At 47.3% G+C, this 13881-nt stretch overlaps 1 long non-coding RNA gene across 1 annotated transcript in view; it reads right to left on the bottom strand.

Annotated features, from left to right (window-relative positions):
- The window catches only part of LOC135545877 (uncharacterized), a 29083-nt gene that overhangs the window by 377 nt on the left and 14825 nt on the right, over window positions 1-13881 (bottom strand). The window lies entirely within an intron of this gene.

A 13881-nucleotide genomic window follows, 5' to 3' on the forward strand; every position in this document is an offset into this window, starting at 1 on the left:
ACAACATAGAATATTTAAAAAATAAAGCCATGACATCATTTGCAGGAATTTTCCAAGCTGTTTAAAGGCACAGTCAACTTAGTGTATGTAAACTTCTGACCTACTGGAATTGTGATACCGTGAATTATAAGTGAAATAATCTGTCTGTAAACAATTGTTGGAAAATGTACTTGTGTCATGCACAAAGTAGATGTCCTAACTGACTTGCCAAAAACTTTAGTTTGTTAACAAGAAATGTGTGGAGTGGTTGTGAAACGAGTTTTAATGATTCCAACCTAACACGGAACCCAAACTGGCTGCGCGCGTGCGCCATCATGCGCTATCGTGCATAAATTCATTTTGTCCCCCTTACACGAAACGCGATCACGACACGCAGATTAAAATATCAAAACAAGCTCTGAACCAATGACATTAATTTGGGGACAGGTCGAAAAACATTAAACATGTATGGCAATTTAGCTAGTTAGCTTGCACTTGCTAGCTAATTTGTCCTATTTAGCTAGCTTGCTGTTGCTAGCTAATTTGTCCTGGGATATAAACATTGAGTTGTTATTTTACCTGAAATGCACAAGGACCTCTACTCCGACAATTAATTCACACATGAAACGGCCAACCGAATTGTTTCTTGTCATCTCTCCTCCTTCCAGGCTTTTTCATCTTTGAACTTATATGGTGATCGCATCTAAACGTTCATAGTATTACCACGACAACAGGAAACAACGTTCGTCTTTCAATCACCCACGTGGATAGAACCAATGAGGAGATGGCATGTGGGTACCTGCTTCTATAAACCAATGAGGAGATGGGAGAGGCAGGACTTGCAACGCGATCTGCGTCAGAAATAGGAATGACTTCTATTTTAGCCCTTGGCATCGCAGATGCTTGTTGGCGCGCGTGAGCATTGTTGGTGCAATAATTGAATAGCATGGATTTCTACATTTATTTGGTGACGTGTCTGGTCTGGTCAGCATCTAAGTGTGTGTAAACTTCCGACTTCAACTGTATTTGTGCCGTCATGTGCATTAGTAGCATAATTTCTAAATTATTTGCATTCATTTTTACTAACACCTGTATGTTGACTTCTCCATTGATGTTGTTTAAGTTTTCGCAGACTTTTCTTAGTGGATGTACAATCGTTCCAAATTTAATCATGTGGAGTTTCAGGCCCCGTAGTGAACATACTGTAATTGTACACTCGCAAAGCCGACTAAAAAGGAGGGCTGAGGGGCTTAGGTTGCAAACTTTCCTTGGTTGGCTAATCATTTGGACCGCCCTCTATGATGGTGACGGTGATTCCCCCAAGTGCATAAGGTGAGGTGGATGAGGAAGTGGATGAGGAAGTGTGTCTTTTAAGTGTTTGGACCACAGCCTATGACTTTACTTCGTCTAATTCTATTGATCAACAATGTAAATATCAAAGCCTGCCACTTCATGGCACTCAACCCTCATTAAAGAATATGGCCGCCCTGTGAATATTTATTTGTGCACTATTCTCAAGAACATGACAACAAAAGCATAACAAGCAAATCTCAGAATTTGCTTCCTAAAAGCTTGATTATATTTAAACCATCTTTGATTAGTAATTCATTGCAATAGTATAAACATAAAAAATGTAATTATGAAAATAATTCTAACCTGTCTTTTGCTGTTTTTTCAGATTGCATTAAACAAACAGTCTACTAGGAGCATTTTACTGTTGAGCATTTTCACTTGAACACGGTGTTTGTTCTAATGGCTATAACTTTTAATAGAATAACAACTAAACCCTCCACATCCCACCCACTTTAGACTTTACTGTAACGATCGTTGTTGGTGGAATTAGACCAAGATGCAGCGTGGGGTAGGTTAATTATTAATCATATTCTTTAATGATAACCCGCAAAACAAGAAAAAGATAACCAATGAAACGTACAGCCTTGTAGGGCTCAACAGCAACAATACAAGGACAAGATCCCACAACATAGGTGGGTAAAAAGGCTACCTAAGTATGATTCCCAATCAGAGACAACGATAGACAGCTGCCTCTGATTGGGAACCACACTTGGCGAAACACAAAGAAATACAACACAGAATGCCCACCCAAATCACACCCTGACCAAACCAAATAGAGACATAAACAGGCTCTAAGGTCAGGGCGTGACCTTTACAAAAAATTATTTTAACTGTTTTGTTTTTCAAGAGCTACACCAAATTTTGTTACGTTAAAGTCGCATTCTAAAATTAATTTATTTTTAAATTGTCAACCTACACACAATACACCATAATCAAGCAAAAACTGATATTTTTGCAAATAAAATTTTTATTTACATTTATTCAGACCCTTTACTCAGTATTTTGAAGCACCTTTGCCAGTGATTACAGTCTTGAGTCTTCTTGGGTATGACGCTACAAGTTACACCTGTATTTGGAGAGTTTCTCCCATTCTTCTCTGCAGATCCTCTCAAGCTCTGTCAGGTTGGAAGGGGAGTGTCGCTGCACAGCTATTTTCAGGTCTCTCCCAAGATGTTCGATTGGGCACAAGTCCAGGCTCTGGCTGGACCACTCAAGGACATTCAGAGACTTGTCCCGAATCCACTCCAGTGTTGTCTTGGCTGTGTGCTTAGGGTTGTTGTACTGTTGGAAGGTGAACCTTCACCCCAGTCTGAGGTCATGAATTCTGTGGAGCAGGTTATCATCAAGTATCTCTCTGTACTTTGCTCCGTTCATCTTTCCCTCGATTCCGACCAGTCTCCCAGTCCCTGCCGCTGAAAAACATCTCCACAGCATGATGATGCCACCACCAGGCTTCACCATATGGATGGTGCCAGGTTTCCTCCAGACGTAATGCTTGGCATTCAGGCCAAATAGTTTAATCTTGGCTTCATCAGACTAGAGAATCTTGTTTCTCATGGTCTGAGTCCTTTCGGTGGCTTTTGGCAAACTCCAAGTGGGCTCTCATGTGAGTTTTACTGAGGAGTGGCTTCCGCTTAGCCACTCTACCATAAAGGCCTGATTGGTGGAGTGTTGCAGAGATGGTTGTCCTTCTGGAAGGTTCTCCCATCTCCACCGAGGAACTCTGGAACTCTGTCAGTTTCAACATCAGGTTCTTGGTTTCCTTCCTGACCAATGCCCTTCTCCCCCAATTTCTTAGTTTGGCAGGACGGCCAGCTCTAGGAAGAATCTTGATAGTTTCAAACTTCTTCCAGTTAAGAATGATGGAGGCCACTGGGTTCTTGGGGACCTTCAATGCTGCAGAAATGTTTTTGTACCCTTCCACAGCTCTGTGCCTTGACACAATCCTGCCTTACAGCTCTCCAGACAACTCCTTCGACCTCATGGCTTGGTTTTTGCTCTGACATGCACTGTCAACTGTGAGACCTTATATAGACAGGTGTGTTCCTTTCCAAATCATGTCCAATCAATTGAATTTACCACAGCTGGACTGCAATCAAATTTTAGAAACATCTAAAGGATGATCAATGGATGATACACCTGAGCTCAATTTGGAGTCTCATATTAAAGAGTCTGAATAATTTTGTAAATAACTAAGCAGTGGTGGAAAAAGTACCCATTTGTCATACTTGAGTAAAAGTAAAGAGACCTTAATAGAAAATGCCTCAAGTAAAAGTGAAAGTCGCCCAGTACAACCCTACTTGGGTTAAAGTCCAAACGTATTTGGTTTTAAATTTACTTAAGTATCAAAAATAAATGTAAATGCTAAAATATACTTAAGTATCAAAAGTAAAATTCCTTATATTAATCAAATTGTAAGGCACCATTTTTCTTGTTTTTTAAATTATGGATAGCTAGGGGCACGCTCCAACACTCAGACATAATTGACAAATGAGGCAAGTGTTTTGTGAGTCGACCATATCAGAGGCCCTAGGGATGACCAGGGATGTTATCTTGATAAGATTGTGTATTAGAACATTTTCCTGTCCTGCTAAGCATTCAAAATGTAACGAGTACTTTTGGGTGTCAGGGATAATGTATGGAGTAAAAAGTACATAATTTGTTTTAGGAATGTAGTGAAGTAAAAGTAAAAGTAGTCAAAAATATAAATATTAAAGTAAAGTACAGAAAAACCACTTAAGTAGTACTTTCAAGTATTTTTAGTTGACACCTCTGTAGATAAGGTATTTCAGTTTTAATACATTTTTAAAAGTTTTTAAAATGTCACGCCTTGGTCTTAGTATTTTGTGTTTTCGTTAATTAGTTGGTCAGGTCAGGGTGTGACATGGGTTTATGTTGTTGTATTTCGTAGTGGGGTTTTTTAGTTATTGGGATTGCGGCTGAGTAGGGGTGTTGCATAGGTTTGGCTGCCTGAGGCGGTTCTCAATCAGAGTCAGGTGATTCTCGTTGTCTCTAATTGGGAACCGTATTTAGGTAGCCTGGGTTTCACTTTGTATTTCGTGGGTGATTGTTCCTGTCTCTGTGTAGTTTCACCAGATAGGCTCAGTCACTTTGGTTTTTCTTTTTACTTGTTTTGGAAGAGAAGAGAACGAGCGCCATTCTCCTTTCGGAGATGGTGCTAAATACATCAACACGGTCGGTCCCTGGGATTGGGCTGGCCAACACGATTCGGTTTGCTTGGAAGGAAAAGGAGTTGGAGCCTTTAGGACGGGAATCTTTTGGAAGGATAATATTGATGGGGATTCTAAAGCTGACGGTGAAGGACGTGTTTTGTTTCCAAGGCAACTCGTTGGAGGGAGCATACGACGTGGCACTATCTACAGAGGAAAAACACGATGATATCCTGAGAAGGGCAAGAGCAGTGGGAGGTGAGAGGCCGATGTGCCACTACGAAATAACAAGCCTGGCGAAGAATAACTTTAGGGTTGTAACTGTCAACATTTACAACCCTTACGTTAAGGACGAAGAGGTGAGGGCTTTTCTGGGGAGATACATGGATATCGTCTCCTCAGCAAGGCACCTCAAAGACTCCCTTGGGTTTTGGAATGGGAGGAGAGGCTTCCAGGCCCTCCTCAGAGAGGACCCAAAGGGACATGGTGGCTACCTCCATCCTCCTGCTATGTTCTCCCTAGGGGCTGAAAGGGGGACGTTGTTTTATGCACGTCAGCCCCCATTTTGCAGGCGCTGTATGGCCTACGGTCACATATTCGCCTCGTGCAGTACAAGAAAATGCAGATTTTGTGCATCTGAGGATCACGAGGCGAGGGATTGTGACAAGCCTAAGACGTGCCATGGGTGTGGCTCGTCAGCACACCTGTGGCGGGGGTGCCCGGCCCGTCAGAGGTCATATGCGTCTGCGGCTGGGGGGGGAGCAGGAGCGGGGGATGGGGGAAGAAGAGGAGGGGAAGGAAGCATGCCTCATGACCAGAGTACAGGTCCAGAGGGGAAGGCCACAAGGAAGGAAGAGGAGCAAGAAGCGGCGGATGGAAGAGAGAAGGAAACGGAAGGCACGGGAGTAGGAGAACCAGGAAAAGCGGCGGAAGAAGGCAACCGAGTGGAGGAGCATGAGAGAGAAGAAAGCGAGGGAGGAGTGGTGGAGAAGGAGACGGTGGAAGAGCAAGTGGACTGGGGGGAAAGTGCCCTGGTGGAAGAGATGAGGGGTATGGTGGAGGAGCTGGCGGGTGGGGAGGGTGGTATCTCTCCACTTCCGCCATCACCAAAGAAGAGAATGAAGAGGAGGGTGCGATTGGCCGACAGTGAGGGGGAGGGGATGGCCAAGAGAGTGATGGGGGTGGGAGAAACCTCTGGGTTGCTGCTGGTTTCCCCAGGCCCTCAACTTCTGTTGGGTGGGGACACACCTAACAAGACTCAGGACTGGGTACAGGAGGAGGTGGGGAGTTTTTTGTTTGGGGACTCAGCCTCCCCAATTTTTTTCCAAACCAGCTGCAACACAGGGGAGGGGGAGGATTGTGGGGGTAGACCCAGGGTGCAGGGCACCCCGGAGCCAAACACTATTCCTGCATCCTGGGATGGTGTGATGGAGGAAGAGGGGGGGATGTCGGGATTACGGATGGTGTTCTCACCGGTAGATATGGAGCAGGGGAGCATCGGGTGAGTCTCCTGTTTTTTTTTTTTTTTTCTGTCTGGGTTTAGAATTTGAGTGTATTACATGTTTTTATTTTTTCATGGAGTCTAATTTTACTTTTGTTAGTTTAAATGTAAGGGGTTTAAGGGATTTTGTTAAGAGGAGGGCGGTTTTTAGTTATTTGGAGGGTGTGGGGTTTGATTTTTGTTTTTTACAGGAGGTTCACCTGAGGGATGGAGGGGATGTTAGTAGGTTTAAGAGGGAGTGGGACAAGGGGGATGTCACGATAAGGGATTGTAAATTTAGATTAGTGGTGCTGTATGGGCCACAGGTGGTGGCAGACAGGAGGGAGATGGTGGACTGTCTGACGCCCCTGTGTGTCACAAATAGGAAATTAGTGATAGGGGGGATTTTAATACAGATTTAGGAAGAGGGGGGATAGCAGTGCAGGCGCGATTGCCAGGCTAATGGCTTGCCATGGTCTGGTAGATGGTGGTCTGCACACTACTCCGAAAATGGACGGTCCTACATGGCGCAACTCCAGGGGGGTTGAGCGGAGGCTCGACTCTATTTATGTACCCAGGTCTTTGGGTAAGTTGTCTGGGCGGCTGTTGCCTGTTTTCTTTTCGGATCACGACGGGGTGCTCCTGCAGGTGGGGTCGCAAGTCTGCCTCTTTGGTAGGGGGTACTGGAAGCTAGATCGGGATGTGCTGGAGGAGCAGGCTTTTGTTGACGGGTTTTATGGTTTCTTTTGGAGGCTTGAGGGCCTCCGGTCCATGTGCGAGGGGGTGTTAGAGTGGTGGGAATTAGATAAGGTGAGGATTAGGGCTTTTATAATAGGGTATTTGCAAGAGGAAAAAAAGGGAGGAGAGGAGGGAGGTGGATTGTATCCAAAGGTTAATTGAACTCGAATATGAGGCAGGCAACCTCGGCGGGTCGTTTGACTGGGAGAGATCCGCAACCCTAAAGGCGCAGCTCAGGGAGTTGCAGGAGCGGAAGGCTCGAGCTTTCCTGGAGCGTGCGCATAGTGGCTTTCTAGAACATAATGAGACTTGTTCTGCTATGTTCTTGGTTAGTTGGTTAGGGCAAGACAGAGTAGGAAGGTAATGCATGGTGTTAGGGAAGAAAATGGTAGTATAGTTAGAGAACCAGAGGATATGGTCAGGGTGACAACTGATCATTTCCAAGGTTTATTTAAGGAAAGGGAAATAGATGTAGAGCAGGGAAATGTGTTTTTAGAACACTTGTCCAGGCGGTTGCCGGAGGACATTAGAGAAGTGATGGAGGCCCAGATCTCACTAGAAGAGGTTGAGAGTGCTCTTAGGAGGATGGGAAAAGGGAAGGTGCCTGGGATGGATGGGTTGCCGGCTGAGTTTTATCTCAAGTTTTGGGGTATACTTGGACCAGTGGTCCTCGAAGTCTTGAAGGCCATCCTTGAGACGGGGGTCCCGGGGGGATCAATGGCTGTTGGTGTGCTGTCACTTTTATATAAGAAGGGGGAAGTAACAGACCTTGGCAACTGGCGGCCGTTGACCATGCTGTGTGTAGATTACAAGCTACTTGCAGAGGTTTTAGCAGACCGGTTGCGCACAGCCCTTCCCTACTTCGTTCATGAGGATCAGACGTGCGGGGTAGAGGGCCGCTCTATTAGATGGAACCTACAGTTAATAATCAGGGACTCCATCGCTTGGGTTGAAGATAGAGGACTGCCTTTTATGGTAGCAGCGCTAGATCAGGCGAAAGCCTTCGATCGCGTGAATAGATCCTTTTTATTCAGAGTGTTAGGTCGATTAGGATTTGGGGAGAAGTTTATAGGATGGATTCGTACATTATATGTCGGAGCGGGGTGCCGAGTTAGTGTAAATAGTCACTTGGGTGACGTTTTTGACCTCTCGTCTGGGGTCAGGCAGGGGTGCCCACTCTCGGCTCTCCTCTTTGTTTTGTACATGGAGCCTCTGGGGGCTGCCATTAGGGCAGACACAGGGGTGGAAGGTTTGCTGATCCCTGGAAGTGGTGGGCTGCGTGTTAAGATGATGCAGTACGCCGACGACACTTCCTTGCTGTTGTGCAAGGACTCGTGCCTGACAAGGTCCCTTGCCATCTTTGGGGATTTCACCCGAGCGTCGGGAGCAGTTCTGAACCATGCAAAGTCTTCCGTCAAGTTTTTCAGAAGATGGCGCGGTAGAACGGATGTGCCTGGGGGGTTATCTCTCTGTGAGGGGGCCCTGAGGATTCTCGGGGTCCATTTTGAGACCTCCGGCTCAGCGACACTAAACTGGAACATGCGTATCGCAGCGGTACAGAGGAAGCTAGCAATGTGGAAAGCTAGGTATTTGTCTTTTATGGGCAAAGTCCTGGTCCTAAAGGTGGATGTGTTGCCGTCTCTTTTGTATTTGGCATACATCTACCCATTGCCGGCTTGTCTGAGGAGGCCTCTAGTGAGGCTTGTGTTTCAGTTTATGTGGAGTGGCAGGTGCGAGTGGGTCGCCAGGGGCACGCATGATCTGTCCCATCGGGGAGGGAGGTAGGGGGTTACCACATTTCCCCCTCAAGCTGGACACAATTTTTGTTTCTTTCTTGTTAACGGAGGTTGCTCAGCCAGTGATACACCCGTCCGGTTACCTCCTGCGGGTATTTTTCTCGTATCAGGCGAGAAGCATAATGGTGTGGTCTAACACGGGTCCTCGGGCGGAACAGCTGCCGTGGCACTTTGGTCATGCGGCCAAGTGGCTGCGTGCGCACCCTGAGGTTGAAGTTGCCCGAGTAGGTTTAGATCATAGGCACCTGTACGAGGAGGTCAGAAAGGCAGGGAGTCCGGCGCCTGTAGTGGGCATCTCGGAAGTGGTCTGGGAGGGAGTGCAGGCGCGGGGTCTGGACAACAGGCTCAAGGACCTGAATTGGTTGAGCCTTCATAAGGGTTTGCCGGTACGTTCCATCTTGTACCGGTATAGTTTGGTTCAATCCCCCACCTGTCCAAGATTCTCTTGTGGCAGGGAGGAGACTGTGCGCCATGTCTTTTGGGACTGTGCCTTTGCCGGAGTAGTATGGGCTAGGGCACGGGTGTTGTTAGGTTTGGTAAAGGGGGATTTTGTATTGACGTGGGCCAGGTTAGAGAGGGGTGTAGGGAAAGCGAGAGGGACGGATAGGGACAGGTTTCTGCTCTGGCTTCTCATGAGTCTCTTTAAACGGGGGCTGTGGGAAGCAAGGCAGAACATGGTGAAGACAGGGAGAGATTGGGGGGTGGAAGGGATAGTGAGGAGGGTGGAAGGAGATTTGAGGGGGAGGATGAAGAGGGAGGAGAGGAAGTGGGGGCAGCATGCTGCTCGGGAGAGGTGGAAGGGGGGTTTAGGGCTGGGTGTCATTTAGATTTGTAAGAGGATAGATTAGGGACGGGGAGATAAGGAAAGGTATTTTGTAGGGTGATGGGGAGGGAAAATGCTCCCCTGAGGTTTTGTTTGGGGTTTATGTTTAGTTTAATTAGTTTAATTAAAATACCATTATTTGAGTATGTATGTAAATTATGAGTTGTAAAGAATGAATGGTATTGAAGATAATAAATTACTTTTTATTAAAAAAAAGATAGGCTGTAATTAGGTTTCACGTTCCGTTTTGTTGTTTTTTTGTATTTATATTATATTATATAATTATATTATATTATAGTTATTTCATGTACCGTGTTTGTTCCATTAATAAACATGAGTAACCAACACGCTGCATTTCGGTCCGACTCTCTTTCGACAAACGAAGAACGTCGTTACAGAATCACCCACCACACACGGACCGAGCAGCGTGTTAACAGGCAGCTGGAGCAGCGAATGGAGGACGTTATGGACAGCAGAGGCTTGGAGTATACGACGTGGGAAGAAATACAGGTGGGCGGCCGACCCAGAGAGAGTGCCGGAGCCCGCCTGGGATTCGCTGGAGCAGTACGAAGAGGGCTGTAGGAGAATGGAGTCGAAAAGAAAGACACGGTGGCGCAGAGCGAAACCCAAAAATCAGCCCCAAAAATTTATTGGGGGGTCTCAGAGGGAGAGTGGCTGAGTTAGGAGACAGACCTGAGCCAACTCTCCCTGTTTATCGTGAGGAGCCAAGGAGGAGACCAGAACCGGTGTTGGAGGTGAGCGAAGCAGAGACTGTGAAGGAGTTAATGGAGAAATTGGAGGAGAGAGTAATGAGGGAGTTGCTAGTTTGGTGCTTTAGGTACAAGATTCGTCCGACGGAGCGTGTCGGGGATTTAATGGCACCTGGGTCAGCGCTCCATACTAGTCCTGAGGTGCGTGTTAGTCGACTGGGGAAAAATGTGCCAGCCTCACGCACTAGGCCTCCTGTGTACCTACCTAGCCTTGCACGTCCTGTGCCAGTCCTGCTCTCAGGCTCTCCAGTACACCTTCACGGTCCAGTCCATCATGTGCCACCTTCACACACCAGTCCTCCGGTGGCAGCTCCCCGCACCAGGCTTCCTGTGCGTGTCCTCGATCCAGTACCACCAGTTTCCAGTACCACACACCAGGCCTTCAGTGTGCCTCGCCTGTTCAGCGCAGCCAGCGCTTTCTCCCTCTCCTGCGCTGTCGGAGTCTCCCGCCTGTTCAGCGCTATCAGAGCCTTTCTCCTCTCCAGCGCTGCCGGAGCCTCCTGCCTGTTCGGAGCAGCCTGAGCTGCCAGTCTGCATGGAGCTGCCAGTGTGCAAGGAGCTGCCAGTCTGCAAGGAGCTGCCATTCTGCATGGAGCAGCCAGAGCTGCCAGTCTGCATGGAGCAGCTAGAGCTGCCAGTCTGCATGGAGCTGCCAGTCTGCAAGGAGCTGCCAGTCTGCAAGGAGCTGCCAGTCTGCATGGAGCAGCCAGAGCTGCCAGTCTGCATGGAGCAGCTAGAGCTGCCAGTCTGCAAGGAGCTGCCAGTCTGCAAGGAGTTGTCAGTCTGCATGGAGTTGCCAGTCTGCATGGAGTTGCCAGTCTGCATGGAGTTGCCAGTCTGCATGGAGCTGCCAGTCTGCAAGGAGCTGCCAGTCTGCAAGGAGCTGCCAGTCGGCAAGGAGCTGCCAAAGCTGTTAGTCTGCATGGAACAGTCAGAGCTGTCAGTCTGCAAGAAGCCGCCAGAGCTGTCAATCTGCATGGAGCAGCCAGAGCCGCAAGTCAGCATGGAGCAGCCAGAGCCGTCATTCAGCATGAAGCAGCCAGAGCCGTCAGTCTGCCAGGATCCTTCAGCCAACCAGACTCTTCCAGATCTGCCAGTCTGCCAGACTCTTCCAGATCTGCCAGTCAGCCAGACTCTTCCAGATCTGTCAGTCAGCCAGACTCTTCCAGATCTGCCAGTCAGCCAGACTCTTCCAGATCTGCCAGTCAGCCAGACTCTTCCAGATCTGCCAGTCAGCCAGACTCTTCCAGATCTGCCAGTCAGCCAGACTCTTCCAGATCTGCCAGTCAACCAGACTCTTCCAGATCTGCTATTCAGCCAGACTCTTCCAGATCTGCCAGTCAGCCAGACTCTTCCAGACCTGCCAGTCAGCCAGACTCTTCCAGATCTGCCAGTCAACCAGACTCTTCCAGATCTGCTATTCAGCCAGACTCTTCCAGATCTGCCAGTCAGCCAGACTCTTCCAGACCTGCCAGTCAGCCAGACTCTTCCAGATCTGCCAGTCAACCAGACTCTTCCAGATCTGCTATTCAGCCAGACTCTTCCTGATCTGCCAGTCAGCCAGACTCTTCCAGATCTGCCAGTAAACCAGACTCTTCCTGATCTGCCAGTCAGCCAGACTCTTCCAGATCTGCCAGTCAGCCAGACTCTTCCAGATCTGCCAGTCAACCAGACTCTTCCAGATCTGCCAGTCAACCAGACTCTTCCAGATCTGCCAGTCAACCAGACTCTTCCAGATCTGCTAGTCAGCCAGACCCTTCCAGATCTGCTAGTCAACCAGACTCTTCCAGATCCGCTAGTCAACCAGACTCTTCCAGATCCGCCAGTCAGCCAGGATCTGCCGGATTCAACTGCCTGGCTGGGCTTCATCTCAGTACTGGGTTTCCTCTCATTACTGGGCTTTCTCTCAGTACAGGGCTGCCCCTCAGTCCCGAGCTGCTCCTCAGTCCCGAGCTGCCCCTCAGTCCCGAGCTGCCCCTCAGTACCGAGCTGCCCCTCAGTCCCGAGCTGCCCCTCAGTTCCGAGCTGCCCCTCAGTCCCGAGCTTCCCCTCAGTCCCGAGCTGCCCCTCAGTCACAAGCTGCTCCTCAGTTCAGTGGGGTTCTGGGTGAGGACTATTAGGCCATGGTCGGCGGCGAGGGTGGATCATCCCAGGACGCGAAGGGGAGGAACTATGACATTTATGGAGTGGGGTCCACGTCCCGAGCCGGAACCGCCACCATGGACAGACGCCCACCCGGATCCTCCCTATGGTTTTGAGGTGCGTCCGGGAGTCCGCACCTTAGGGGGGGGGTTCTGTCACGCCTTGGTCTTAGTATTTTGTGTTTTCGTTAATTAGTTGGTCAGGCCAGGGTGTGACATGGATTTATGTTGTTGTATTTCGTAGTGGGGTTTTTTAGTTATTGGGATTGCGGCTGAGTAGGGGTGTTGCATAGGTTTGGCTGCCTGAGGCGGTTCTCAATCAGAGTCAGGTGATTCTCGTTGTCTCTAATTGGGAACCGTATTTAGGTAGCCTGGGTTTCACTTTGTATTTCGTGGGTGATTGTTCCTGTCTCTGTGTAGTTTCACCAGATAGGCTGTAATTAGGTTTCACGTTCCGTTTTGTTGTTTTTTTGTATTTGTATCAGTTGTTTCATGTACCGCGTTTGTTCCATTAATAAACATGAGTAACCAACACGCTGCATTTCGGTCCAACTCTCTTTCGACAAACGAAGAACGTCGTTACATAAAAACCTGTTTTCGCTTTGTCATCATGGGGTATTGTGTGTAGATTGATAAAGAAAATCTTTTATTTAAATTAATCAATCAATTATTGCCACCCTTGATAAAGATGTTTTAAAAAAAAGACTATAAAATAAATACAAATACTGAGCTATATTGTACGTGTTATGATTTTCTTCCTGGGAAGGAGAGGAAGACCAAAATGCAGCGTGTTTTTTTTTAATAAACACCTTTAATGAAAGATGAAAACGTGAACACTATACAAAATAAGAAACCGTGGCAAAACCGAAACAATCCTAACTTGTGCAAAACACAGAGACAGGAACAATCACCCACAAGATACCTAAAGAATATATATATATATCTTTGTTTTCTTTATTATTTTGGTGAGGGTGTGACAAGGGTGGTTGGTTTAGTGTTTGTATTGTCTAGGTGTTTTTGTCCTGTCTAGAGTTTTTGTATATCTATGGGGTTTTAGTATGTCTAGGTATATGGTGGCCTGAATTGGTTCCCAATCAGAGGCAGCTGTTTATCGTTGTCTCTGATTGGGAATCCTATTTAGGTTGTCATTTTCCATTTTGTGGGTTATTGTCTATGTGTAGTTGCATGTCAACACTCTTGTGTGTTTATAGCGTCATGGTCGTTTTGTTTAAGTGTTCTTCGTTTTAATAAAAGAAGAATGTATTCATCCCACGCTGCGCCTTGGTCTCATTGTTATGACGCATGTGACAGTTCACTTGCGAGGATAACAACACTGAGCCATTCTAAAGTGGTTTATGACATTGGAGAACATGTTGGGAGGGATCATAGACCATTCCTCCATACAGAGTCTTTCCAGATCCTTGATATAATTTGTCTGCTCTTATGGACTGCCCTCTTCTACGTTCAAGTCCAGAGACAGATGGCCATTGGACAATGTTGATTTTGTGGTCATATGAACCATTTCTTTGTGGTCTTTTGAAAAGAATGGTAATAAAAACACTCTCTCTCCTTTACTCAATGTGGCCTCATCTCTCAGAATTTTTTTTTATCCGTCCATCTTTCTCAATTCT

The sequence above is a fragment of the Oncorhynchus masou genome, chromosome 1 (genome assembly GCF_036934945.1).
Source record: "Oncorhynchus masou masou isolate Uvic2021 chromosome 1, UVic_Omas_1.1, whole genome shotgun sequence".
NCBI lineage: Eukaryota > Metazoa > Chordata > Actinopteri > Salmoniformes > Salmonidae > Oncorhynchus > Oncorhynchus masou.